General features: G+C 46.1%; 1 long non-coding RNA gene across 2 annotated transcripts in view; it reads right to left on the bottom strand.

Annotated features, from left to right (window-relative positions):
- Nucleotides 1-9837, bottom strand: part of LOC137544092 (uncharacterized) — a 51118-nt gene extending 41281 nt beyond the window's left edge. The window contains exon 1 of one of the 2 annotated variants that reach the window (XR_011025724.1): nt 9754-9837. This is a non-coding gene — a long non-coding RNA (uncharacterized lncRNA). The remainder of the gene's footprint in view (nt 1-9753) is intronic. The other variant, XR_011025723.1, reaches the window with a different exon arrangement.
- Between the last annotated feature and the right edge of the window lie 2228 nt (nt 9838-12065).

Below are 12065 nucleotides of genomic sequence, written 5' to 3'. Positions count from 1 at the left end.
TTCAGGAAAAACACTATATTGTAAATAAAATAAATGCTACACACCACATACACACACACACACACACACCACACACCACACACAACACACGCACGCACACACACATATGCACACACACACACACACACACACACACCACACACCACACACGCACGCACACACACATATGCACACACACATATGCACACACACACACACACACACACACACACACCACACACCACACACCACACACCACACACCACGCACGCACACACACATATGCACACACACACACATATGCACACACACACACACACACACACACACACACACAAACACACACACACACACACACACACACACACACATATACATAAACAAAAGAGAGGGAGCACCGTTTCCAAAAAAGAGTATGCAGCGTGCCCAAGGTCTTTTCCGCCAGCACGCTTTGTGCTGGTGGAGATTTATAGACGACATATTTTACGTGTGGAGGGGCCCGCGTTCGGGCCTGGATGAGTTTGTGTCGCAACTGCACAGTGCCTGCCCCTATATTCGGTTTACGACGCATAGTGACCCCAGTAGTGTCTCCTTTTTAGACACTCGAGTCATTTTGCAAAATGGTCACTTCGAAACGGATTTGTTTGTCAAAGAGACTGATAGGAACTCCCTGTTGCACTATAGGAGTTTCCACCCCGACGGCACCAGAGATAGTATACCACTAGGGCAGCTTAAGAGAGTGGCGGACATTGTCACAGATACTGAGGTCAGGGAGAGGAGACAGGAAGAAATGAGGAGTAAGTTTAGGGCCCGGGGTTACCCTGAAAATACTTTCCAAACTGAGAAACGTGATAGAATAGGTAGAAGGAGAAGCTTTAGGTTACCTTTCGTATCCACTTATAATACCTGCAGTAACATGATTGCACGTACAATTCGCAAACATTGGCACATTTTGAGTGAAGGATTCCCATCGATTCCAGAACTACGATATCCCCCGTTGATGTCCTTTAAAAGGGCACCAACAGTTCGGGACAAAATTACTAGGAGTGGGGGCCCTGTTGGGGACACGAGCAGAAGGGGCATGTACCCTTGTTTATCATGCCACATGTGTGGACATGTTATCAGGGGGGACACTTTCTGCCATCCCTCAACGGGTGTCCCCTTTAAAATACGTGGCCGATACGATTGTAACTCTCGGTATGTCGTGTATATGATTAAATGCCCATGTGGTTTTGGCTATGTAGGCAAAACCACTCAGCGACTTAAGAAGCGTTTCTCGTCGCATAAATCGAATATATACGCGACCCGAATTGCACTTTGGCAGCAGCGCAACATTTTCATTTGCATAAACACGCAGTGTCACAATTGCGCATAATGGCAATCGATGGGGTCCCGGATACTTGGAGGGGCTCGGATAGGGACAAGGCCTTACTTAAAAAGGAGGCCTTTTGGATCAGGAAACTGAATACTTTTGGAGTGGGTGGTCTAAACCGTGAATATGATCTTAGTTTTTGTATCTAGTGACATCAGAACCTCCTGAATTAATCACGTTTTCATATGTTTATTTTATGCTTTTTTTCCAGATTTTGCTTTTAATGTTCACCCTCGGCGAACCAGGTAGGAGAACAACACTGCTTTTTGTATTCTTGTTGGGACGTTTTTGGCGCACTTAAAATATACTTAAACTAGAGTGACCAGACGTCCCGGATTGCCCGGGACACGTCCCGGATTCGGGGTCCGCTGTCCCAGGCTTAATGAGGTCCCGGGAAACGTCCCGCTTTCAGCAGCGGGACGTCCCGGCCTCGGGACTCTGGCCACTCTCTCCTCAATGAACTGGCAGCGGCGTCTATAGACGCCGTGCCAGTTCATTGCCCGCAGCCCCGCTCCAGCCTCCTCTTCCGGTGTCTGTTTCCGACACCAGCAGGCGAGCAGGGCTACGGCAAGATGGCTGCCGGAGCCCTGTACTGGAGACCTATTTGTGTCACTAGTAGTGTTGGGCGAACAGTGTTCGCCACTGTTCGGGTTCTGCAGAACATCACCCTGTTCGGGTGATGTTCGGGTTCGGCCGAACACCTGATGGTGTTCGGCCAAACTGTTCGGCCATATGGTCGAACTAAGAGCGCATGGCCGAACGTTACCCGAACATTCGCCTAGCGCTGTGATTGGCCGAACGGGTCACGTGTAGTGTTGGGCGAACATCTAGATGTTCGGGTTCGGGCCGAACATGGCCGAACTCCGAACATAATGGAAGTCAATGGGGACCCGAACTTTCGTGCTTTGTAAAGCCTCCTTACATGCTACATACCCCAAATTTACAGGGTATGTGCACCTTGGGAGTGGGTACAAGAGGAAAAATTTTTTTAGCAAAAAGAGCTTATAGTTTTTGAGAAAATCGATTTTAAAGTTTCAAAGGGAAAACTGTCTTTTAAATGCGGGAAATGTCTGTTTTCTTTGCACAGGTAACATGCTTTTTGTCGGCATGCAGTCATAAATGTAATACATATAAGAGGTTCCAGGAAAAGGGACCGGTAACGCTAACCCAGCAGCAGCACACGTGATGGAACAAGAGGAGGGTGGCGCAGGAGGAGAAGGCCACGCTTTGAGACACAACAACCCAGGCCTTGCATGAGGACAAGAAGCGTGCGGATAGCAATTTGCATTTTGTCGCCATGCAGTCATAAATGTAATACAGATGAGAGGTTCAATAAACAGGGACCGGAAACGCTAACCCATCACAGATGTTCATTGTTCATGTTACTTGGTTGGGGTCCGGGAGTGTTGCGTAGTCGTTTCCAATCCAGGATTGATTCATTTTAATTTGAGTCAGACGGTCTGCATTTTCTGTGGAGAGGCGGATACGCCGCCGATCTGTGACGATGCCTCCGGCAGCACTGAAACAGCGTTCCGACATAACGCTGGCTGCCGGGCAAGCCAGCACCTCTATTGCGTACATTGCCAGTTTGTGCCAGGTGTCTAGCTTCGATACCCAATAGTTGAAGGGTGCAGATGGATTGTTCAACACAGCTACGCCATCTGACATGTAGTCCTTGACCATCTTCTCCAGGCGATCGGTGTTGGAGGTGGATCTGCACGCTTGCTGTTCTGTGTGCTGCTGCATGGGTGTCAGAAAATTTTCCCACTCCAAGGACACTGCCGATACCATTCCCTTTTGGGCACTAGCTGCGGCTTGTGTTGTTTGCTGCCCTCCTGGTCGTCCTGGGTTTGCGGAAGTCAGTCTGTCGGCGTACAACTGGCTAGAGGAGGGGGAGGATGTCAATCTCCTCTCTAAAGTCTCCACAAGGGCCTGCTGGTATTCTTCCATTTTGACCTGTCTGGCTCTTTCTTCAAGCAGTTTTGGAACATTGTGTTTGTACCGTGGATCCAGAAGGGTATAAACCCAGTAATTGGTGTTGTCCAGAATGCGCACAATGCGTGGGTCGCGTTCAATGCAGTCCTAGGCCGAAGAGGTCATAGCCTAGGGTCACAAAACCTGTTTATTGGGCAATTTCAATGGTGGCGAGTCTGACGTACATAAATCGCAGCAATGGCCGTTAGCAACGTCTGAATCTCACTAAATGTCTCATGCAGGTAGAAGACATATTGTTAGACTTGGGCTCCAAAGATGGGTTCCCTACATCTCTGCAAACCAGAGTTACAGGGCTCCAAATTTGGTAAAATCCCCCATAGGCTTTCATTGGGCCTCCTATTTACAGTTCCAAAATCTCACATCTTTTCAAAGGGCAATTACTCAGCAGTGGCAAATTTTCTAGCATTGTAGGGACCCTTAGGGGGAACATGACTGGTGAGTTTCGGGCCCCTAGACCAAAGAGGTCATAGCCTAGGGTCACAAAAACCTGTTTATTGGGGCTATTTCAATGGTAGTGATGGTGACGTACATAAATCGCAGCAATGGCCGTTAGCAAAGTCTGAATCTCACGAAATGTCTCATGCAGGTAGAAGACATATTGTTAGACTTGGATTCCAAAGATGGGGTCCCTACATCTCTGCAAACCAGAGTTACAGGGGTCCAAAATTGGTAAAATCCCCCATAGGATTTCATTGGCTCCCTATTTCACTTTCCAAAATCTCACATCTTTTCAAAGGGCAATGGCTCAGCAGTACCAAATTTTCTAGCATTGTAGGGACCCTTAGGGGGAACATGACTGGTGAGTTTCGGGCCCCTAGGCCGAAGAGGTCATAGCCTAGGGTCACAAAAACCTGTTTATTGGGGCTATTTCAATGGTAGTGATGGTGACGTACATAAATCGCAGCAATGGCCGTTAGCAAAGTCTGAATCTCACGAAATGTCTCATGCAGGTAGAAGACATATTGTTAGACTTGGATTCCAAAGATGGGGTCCCTACATCTCTGCAAACCAGAGTTACAGGGGTCCAAAATTGGTAAAATCCCCCATAGGATTTCATTGGCTCCCTATTTCACTTTCCAAAATCTCACATCTTTTCAAAGGGCAATGGCTCAGCAGTACCAAATTTTCTAGCATTGTAGGGACCCTTAGGGGGAACATGACTGGTGAGTTTCGGGCCCCTAGGCCGAAGAGGTCATAGCCTAGGGTCACAAAAACCTGTTTATTGGGGCTATTTCAATGGTAGTGATGGTGACGTACATAAATCGCAGCAATGGCCGTTAGCAAAGTCTGAATCTCACGAAATGTCTCATGCAGGTAGAAGACATATTGTTAGACTTGGATTCCAAAGATGGGGTCCCTACATCTCTGCAAACCAGAGTTACAGGGGTCAAAATTGGTAAAATCCCCCATAGGATTTCATTGGCTCCCTATTTCACTTTCCAAAATCTCACATCTTTTCAAAGGGCAATGGCTCAGCAGTACCAAATTTTCTAGCATTGTAGGGACCCTTCGGGGGAACATGACTGGTGAGTTTCGGGCCCCTAGGCCGAAAAGGTCATAGCCTAGGGTCACAAAAACCTGTTTATTGGGGCTATTTCAATGGTAGTGATGGTGGCGTACATAAATCTCAGCCATGGCCGTTAGCAACGTCTGAATCTCACGAAATGTCTCATGCAGGTAGAAGACATATTGTTAGACTTAGATTCCAAAGATGGGGTCCCTACATCTCTGCAAACCAGAGTTACAGGGGTCCAAAATTGGAAAAATACCCCAAAAAAATGCCGACAAAAAGCATGTTACCTGTCCCGCATTTAAAAGACAGTTTTCCCTTTGAAACTTTAAAATCGATTTTCTCAAAAACTATAAGCTCTTTTTGCTAAATTTTTTTTCCTCTTGTACCCACTCCCAAGGTGCACATACCCTGTAAATTTGGGGTATGTAGCATGTAAGGAGGCTTTACAAAGCACAAAAGTTCGGGTCCCCATTGACTTCCATTATGTTCGGAGTTTGGGTCGAACACCCGAACATCGCGGCCATGTTCGGCCTGTTCGGCCCGAACCCGAACATCTAGATGTTCGCCCAACACTAGTCACTAGTACAGGGCTTCGGGCGCCATCTTGCCGTAGCCCTGTCAGCGCGGGAGACCAGAGCAGGAGGAACAAGACGGTCCCGGGACGGAGCAGCGCGCCAGAGGCCGGACACTTCTGCCAGGTGAGTAAATGCTTTCTTTTCCAGGTGAAATGTTTGCCCGCATTGTTTCTTTTCCAGGTAAAATGTTTGCCCGCATTGTTTCTTTTCCAGGTGAAATGTTTGCCCGCATTGTTTCTTTTCCAGGTGAAATGTTTGCCCGCATTGTTTCTTTTCTGGCGAAATGTTTGCCTGCAGTGCGTTTCTTTTCTGGCGAAATGTTTGCCCGCAGTGCGTTTCTTTTCTGGCGAAATGTTTGCCGCATTGCGTTTCTTTTCTGGTGAAATGTTTGGCCGCAGTGCGTTTCTTTTCTGGTGAAATGTTTGCCCGCAGTGCGTTTCTTTTCTGGTGAAATGTTTGGCCGCAGTGCGTTTCTTTTCTGGTGAAATGTTTGCCCGCAGTGCGTTTCTTTTCTGGTGAAATGTTTGGCCGCAGTGCGTTTCTTTTCTGGTGAAATGTTTGCCCGCAGTGCGTTTCTTTTCTGGTGAAATGTTTGCCCGCAGTGCGTTTATTTTGTACTGACATGTTGCCCGCATTGCGTTTATTTTGTACTGACATGTTTGCCCGCATTGCGTTTATTGTCTGGTGAAATGTTTGCCCGCATTGCGTTTATTTTGTACTAACATGTTGCCCGCATTGCGTTTATTTTGTACTGACATGTTTGCCCGCATTGCATTTATTTTATACTGACATGTTGCCTATTGCGTTTATTTTTTGGTGTCCGGGGTAACTGTTACTGCATTTATTATTTAATGGTCATAGATGGCTATGTTTGCTGCTTTGTGGTTACGGTATACTATTAGCATCACACAGTTTCTGCACACCCATGATACAAAGTCTCGTTTGTCCACATCATGGCGTAAACACTGCTTTCTTATGCCTCGCTGTTACATCATTACGTTAGCTCCGCCCATACAATGTCATGGCCACGCCCATTTTTCGGCGCGGCGCGCTGCGCGCGCCGCAGCCCCCCTCCCCCAGTCTTCACCGCTGCGTGCTCCTCACTCCTTCCCCCACGCCCCCCCCCCCCCCGTCCCAGGTTGGACCCACAAAAATATGGTCACTCTACTTAAACTCATTGTCTATGCGAACTATTGACTGCATTAGAATTTTTGCACACACTGACATCTTGTGGCTTCATCTAGAACTTTTAATTTTATACTGCAGGGTGCAACTTTAATGTCGCACCGACCTTTAGTGAGCCATCTTGTTGGTAATACTGCAACCTGATCACTCCAATGACCATAATGTGCTGACTACTTCCGGGTTGACCTGGAAATCGTCAGAGCACTGCCTGCACAGCTGTGAGTGGCTGGCTGGAGGAGGGACAGGAGGAGAAAGTGTTTCCCTTTTTTGGAAGTGATCATCGATCTATCCCAGCTTGGGGGTGTGGTGTACAAGCTAATTCAGGTATTACACTTTTTTTCAGTGTGCATGAAACATGAGCATATTTGCATATTATCATTGAAGTTCCCTCTCAGGTCCGCTCTGGGGCCCCTCCCATACAGGAAGGGGGTATTTAAAGGTGTTTGTCTTGTCACAATTTTTATGGCTTTGAGCAGTTTGATAAAGGTGTAAACCGAAACAGCAGTCTGTCACTGCTGCCACTTTGGTGGTATTAAAAGAGCTTTGATACAAGACAGCGGTGCCGGTCCTTTCTGTTTTATTTATACATACATACATACACACACACACACACACACACACACACACACTCACACTCACACACACACTCTCACACACTCTCACACACTCTCACACACTCTCACACACACACACTCTCTCACACACACACACATAAACACACACATACACTTACTTTTGTACAAAATAAAAATGGCATTGCCTGCTATTCTGTAGGAGTATGAATTAATTATGCAATACAAATTAAAATTCTATATTCCCTGTGGCTACAGACATTTTGAATAATTACTTGCAGTAAGCAGCTGCACAACGCAGTTGAGAGATTTCGCTGCACACAGCTTTCCGCTTTTGTGTTTAAAGCACACCTGAACTGAGAGGGATATGGAGGCTGCCATATTTATTTCCTTCTAAACAATGCAGATTGCCTGGCTATCCTGCTGAGCCTCTACCTTTAATACTCTTAGCCGTAGACCCTGAACAAGCATGCAGATTAGATGTTTGACTAGATTAGCTACATTCTTGCTTCAGACTCAGGCCTTGATCCCACTAGAAAGTACAAAATGCTATCGCTAGCGATTTGTGGTAGCTTTTTGCAAACGATATTGGGAGTGATTTCCCTTCTCCTATACAATTCATTAGAATGGAAACACTCCCAAAATGCTGTATATTCTGCAATTGCGATTTCCTTAAAGGGATACTGTAGGGGGGTCAGGGGAAAATGAGTTGAACTTACCCGGGGCTTCTAATGGTCCCCCGCAGACATCCTGTGTTGGCGCAGCCACTCACCGATGCTCCGGCCCCGCCTCCAGTTCACTTCTGGAATTTCTGACTTTAAAGTCAGAAAACCACTGCGCCTGCGTTGCCATGTCCTCACTCCCGCTGATGTCACCAGGAGTGTACTGCGCAGACACAGACCATACTGGGTCTGCGCTGTGCGTTCTTGGTGACATCAGCGGGATCGAGGACACGGCAACGCAGGCGCAGTGGTTTTCTGACTTTAAAGTCAGAAATTCCAGAAGTGAACTGGAGGCGGGGCCGGAGCATCGGTGAGTGGCTGCGCCAACACAGGATGTCTGCGGGGGACCATTAGAAGCCCCGGGTAAGTTCAACTCATTTTCCCCCGACCCCCCTACAGTATCCCTTTAATCGCAATCGCTCTAGTGGAATCAGTCCCATCCATTTACATTGGCAGAGCGTTTAGGGAAAGTGCTAGCGATTGAAAGCGCTCCCTAAACGCTCAAAAAAAATGCTCTAGTGCAGTGATGGCCAAACTTGGCACTCCAGCTGTGGTGGAACTGCTAGCCCCATGAGGCATTGCAATACTCTGACAGCTCTAAGCATAACTCAGGGAGGCAGAGGCATGATGGGATTTGTAGTTTTGTCACAGCTGGAGTGCCAAGGTTAGCTATCACTGCTATAGTGGGTTCCAGGCCTCAGACAATACTCCAGAGAAAGAGATCAGCAGAACGGCCAGGTAACTGGTATTGCATACCTCCCAATGTTTTGAGATAAGAAAGAAGGGCTCTTTAAGACAAGCCCCTGCCACGCCTCTTACCATGACCCCACCCCACACTTCTTCATGCATATCACAAAGATTTCAGAACCAAAAGATGCAGCTTTATCATTCAAACCACACTGATCCTTTCTACCATCAGTAGTTTTTCTTCATTTTAACATCTGAAAACAAAACATATATTCATTTAAATGATGGGAATAAAGTTTAGAGTCTGTTAAAGCGGACCTGAACTCAGAACTTCCGCTCTGCTCTGAAAGATAAGCAACAGCATAATAACTTAATAATAATTTAAAATTTTACAGCTGATACAAATCTTGCAATATATCTGCAGTGTGTCTACTTCCTGCTTTCATGGAAGCAGGCATAGGGTTAACATCGTGTGTTTACAAATTAGCTGCTCTGCTGAGGCAGCCAGTTGACACAGCAGAGGTCAAATTACAGTTGTGATTAGTCACAGGTGAAGGGGAATTAGAAATGCTAAACAGTAAATACATACAGGGTGCATTTCTCTCTGTTTTCTTTCTGTCCTGTGCAAGAGGTCAGGTCCTCTTTAAACACATTTTTCCTATCCATGTCCCTCTCAGTTCGGGTGTACTTTAAGTTTTGGTTTAAATGGGCAGACTCCAAACCTCTGGCTTTTCCACTGCTGGTTAGTCTGGAGTAGCAGATGGATTAAGAAACAAACACAATAATTCATGATTTTAGCCTGCTCTACAGGACTGTGATCCTTGCATATGTGTGCCTGTTATGGACGTGCAATGGAGACATTCCTTTGTAAAGTTATGCTATCTGGAAAAGCAGTTTGAGTTACTTTATAAGTATTCTGTTTAGCTGCTGGGAGTGACTGCAGCATCCTGAATCAGAAGAGATCTCCCAGCAACATACAGAGATGCACTTCATCTAAGGCACTGTGACATAAGCAGTAACTAGCATCTGGGGACACTTGGGAGCTTTCCTAATAGATACATAATTCTATGTGCATTGTGCAGTGCCTGCTAACAACTTAGTGGTCACAACATATAAGAGAATTACTTCTAACAAAAGTAAATGCAGGACTTACTCCAGGGTTCTTCTTCACCTGCTTTGTAAATGATGCAATCTTCCCCCACATTCTTAGCAGCGTCTCTGTCTTGTCCCTCTGACTTCTGCAAGCAACAGGTCCCAGCACCCAGTCTTGCTGCAGACAGGCATATTTAAGGAGGGGGCGATAATTGAGAGAGGTGGGTGTATGCAGTGTATTTGCTGCCTTCTACTCCCCTATCCCTCCTCCTACACTTCTCACTATAATTTTGTTTAATAAAATTGGAAGGGATGTAATTCAATTATTTGCTTACTATCTCATTTTCAGTTTAGTCTACAGCCCCTGGTGTTCCTATATGTATTGATGTTTCTCTGCTTATTGCCGTGGTCATTAATCACTCTGCTTTAATTTCTCCTGCCTTTATACATGCATTCAGTTGTGTGATAAGTAATGTAAAACACTTGGTTGGTTCTGGCTGGGAAGAGAATTTTATTTAAGTTTGGAATTTTTTTTTACAGGCTAGTTCCTTGATGCACTTGCTAAGTTATATGAATTAAGCTGGCCATACATTTAGCAATTTTGTGGCTCGATCGACCATCCAATTCAATCATTTCATCGGATCGTATGAAAATCGGCGTCACAACAAGCATGTCCAAGAGACAATTCGACCAATTTTGGGCTGATATTGATCAAATGCATCAATGGAGCATGCTGGAAAATTTGGGGCTGATATCTTGCAATATAAGGATGGACAGCAGCAGAGGTGGCCAGTTGGCGTACAAGAGAGTTCACAGCTGGGAGACTTGGGCACAGGATACAGCCGGTATGGCTTATCCTGCTACTGCACAAGTTCTCGGCTACGTTAAATACTATTCCCCCTCTAGGTCTACATGGATAGTGGGGAATGAAATAATTCGGCTTCCAGCAATTGCCGGAGGCCGAATTATAGTGTTTTATAAGTAACTTCAGCTCTGTCTTCTGACGGTGCTGAAGTCACTCACTGTGCGCCGCTATAGCCGTAATTCCTATTACGGTCTATGGTGGCGCCGGCTAAGCCCAAGTCTCTTGCACTGGATTTCCAGTTTTCGGGCCAATTGGACCGCCGTCACGAGGCTGATTTGTGAGAGATTCCATGCTGAAATTCTTTAGGAATTGGCCTGTGGTCTATGGACTATAGGTGTGCAGACATTCAGATGCAGCTTCCTTTGAGAAGCACTGCAAACCTCTCCCTGCGGTCTATGGACAGCCAACAGCTTTCCGATCAGATTCAATCATAGAGAGACCTGTCTCTTAGTCAATCTGCCAATACATCGCTGTCCGATTTTAAATTGTGGCAAAAACCACAAAACCCAAATCCTGTGAGATTCCCAGGCAAGCCTTTGAAATCATTGAATGACCATTGTGGCAAAATGCGTACAGATGTGATAAGTGTTCTCCAAACTACCTCACATGATTGATGCCAGCAGGAGAAGAGTACGGGGCAGGGCTGCAGTTGGGAGCTTTTAGAGCCTAGTTCCACTAGCCACAGATCGCAGCTGTTTTCTGTTCACAATTTCGTATGCGGTAATATCACAGCCTATTGAAATGAATCGGCTGCATTCAAAATTGTGCGCGGGCAAAAAAATTGTATTGGCAGCAGTTTTCCACAGCCCGCATCCAAATCCCTATAGCCATGCATGGCATGGATAAAGCGATTCGACTTTGGATTCGCGGGAGCACGGGTGCTACATTTGATTTGGAAAACGGATGTGCCACCAAGTAAAAATAGGCAGTTAGTGGTACAAAGCTAACAGCTGTGGTGGTATGGTCAATATTACACAACATTTCTGCTGAAACTAATACTTAGTACTGCAAAGGGGTACATACAGGTACTGTATATTCCTGCGTATAAGACTACTTTTTAACCCTTGAAAATCTTCTGAAAAGTCAGGGGTCGTCTTATACGGCGAGTGTCATTGTCGGGTGATACACCCTATCCTGTAGCCGACTCTCAGAACTTGCTTCTGAGGGCTGTAGTTAAGCGGCGCAAGCGCAGATGTGTGAGATCTGAGAGGCAGAGAAGGAGGTAAATAGGATACAAGGGTGGGCCAGATGGGTGAAAGAGGCGTGTTTTATGGGCACAGCACAATCTTTTCTTCCATACCGCTCTGATAAATAGGGAGACAGGGAGAGCTGCCCAATCCATTTAAGGAGAGTTGACAAATCCAACCAGTCAATCGTCTATATACTAGGTACCACATACAGTACAGCACCAGTATCTGTTCATACATATCATCAGTATATGATGTTTTCTTTTTTAATTTTTATTTGGTGTGCGTTGGAAGAGGGGTAGTCTTATATGGTGAGTATAC

This window comes from Hyperolius riggenbachi, chromosome 2 (assembly GCF_040937935.1).
Source record: "Hyperolius riggenbachi isolate aHypRig1 chromosome 2, aHypRig1.pri, whole genome shotgun sequence".
Lineage (NCBI taxonomy): Eukaryota > Metazoa > Chordata > Amphibia > Anura > Hyperoliidae > Hyperolius > Hyperolius riggenbachi.
This window is presented reverse-complemented; position numbering and strand designations above follow the sequence as displayed.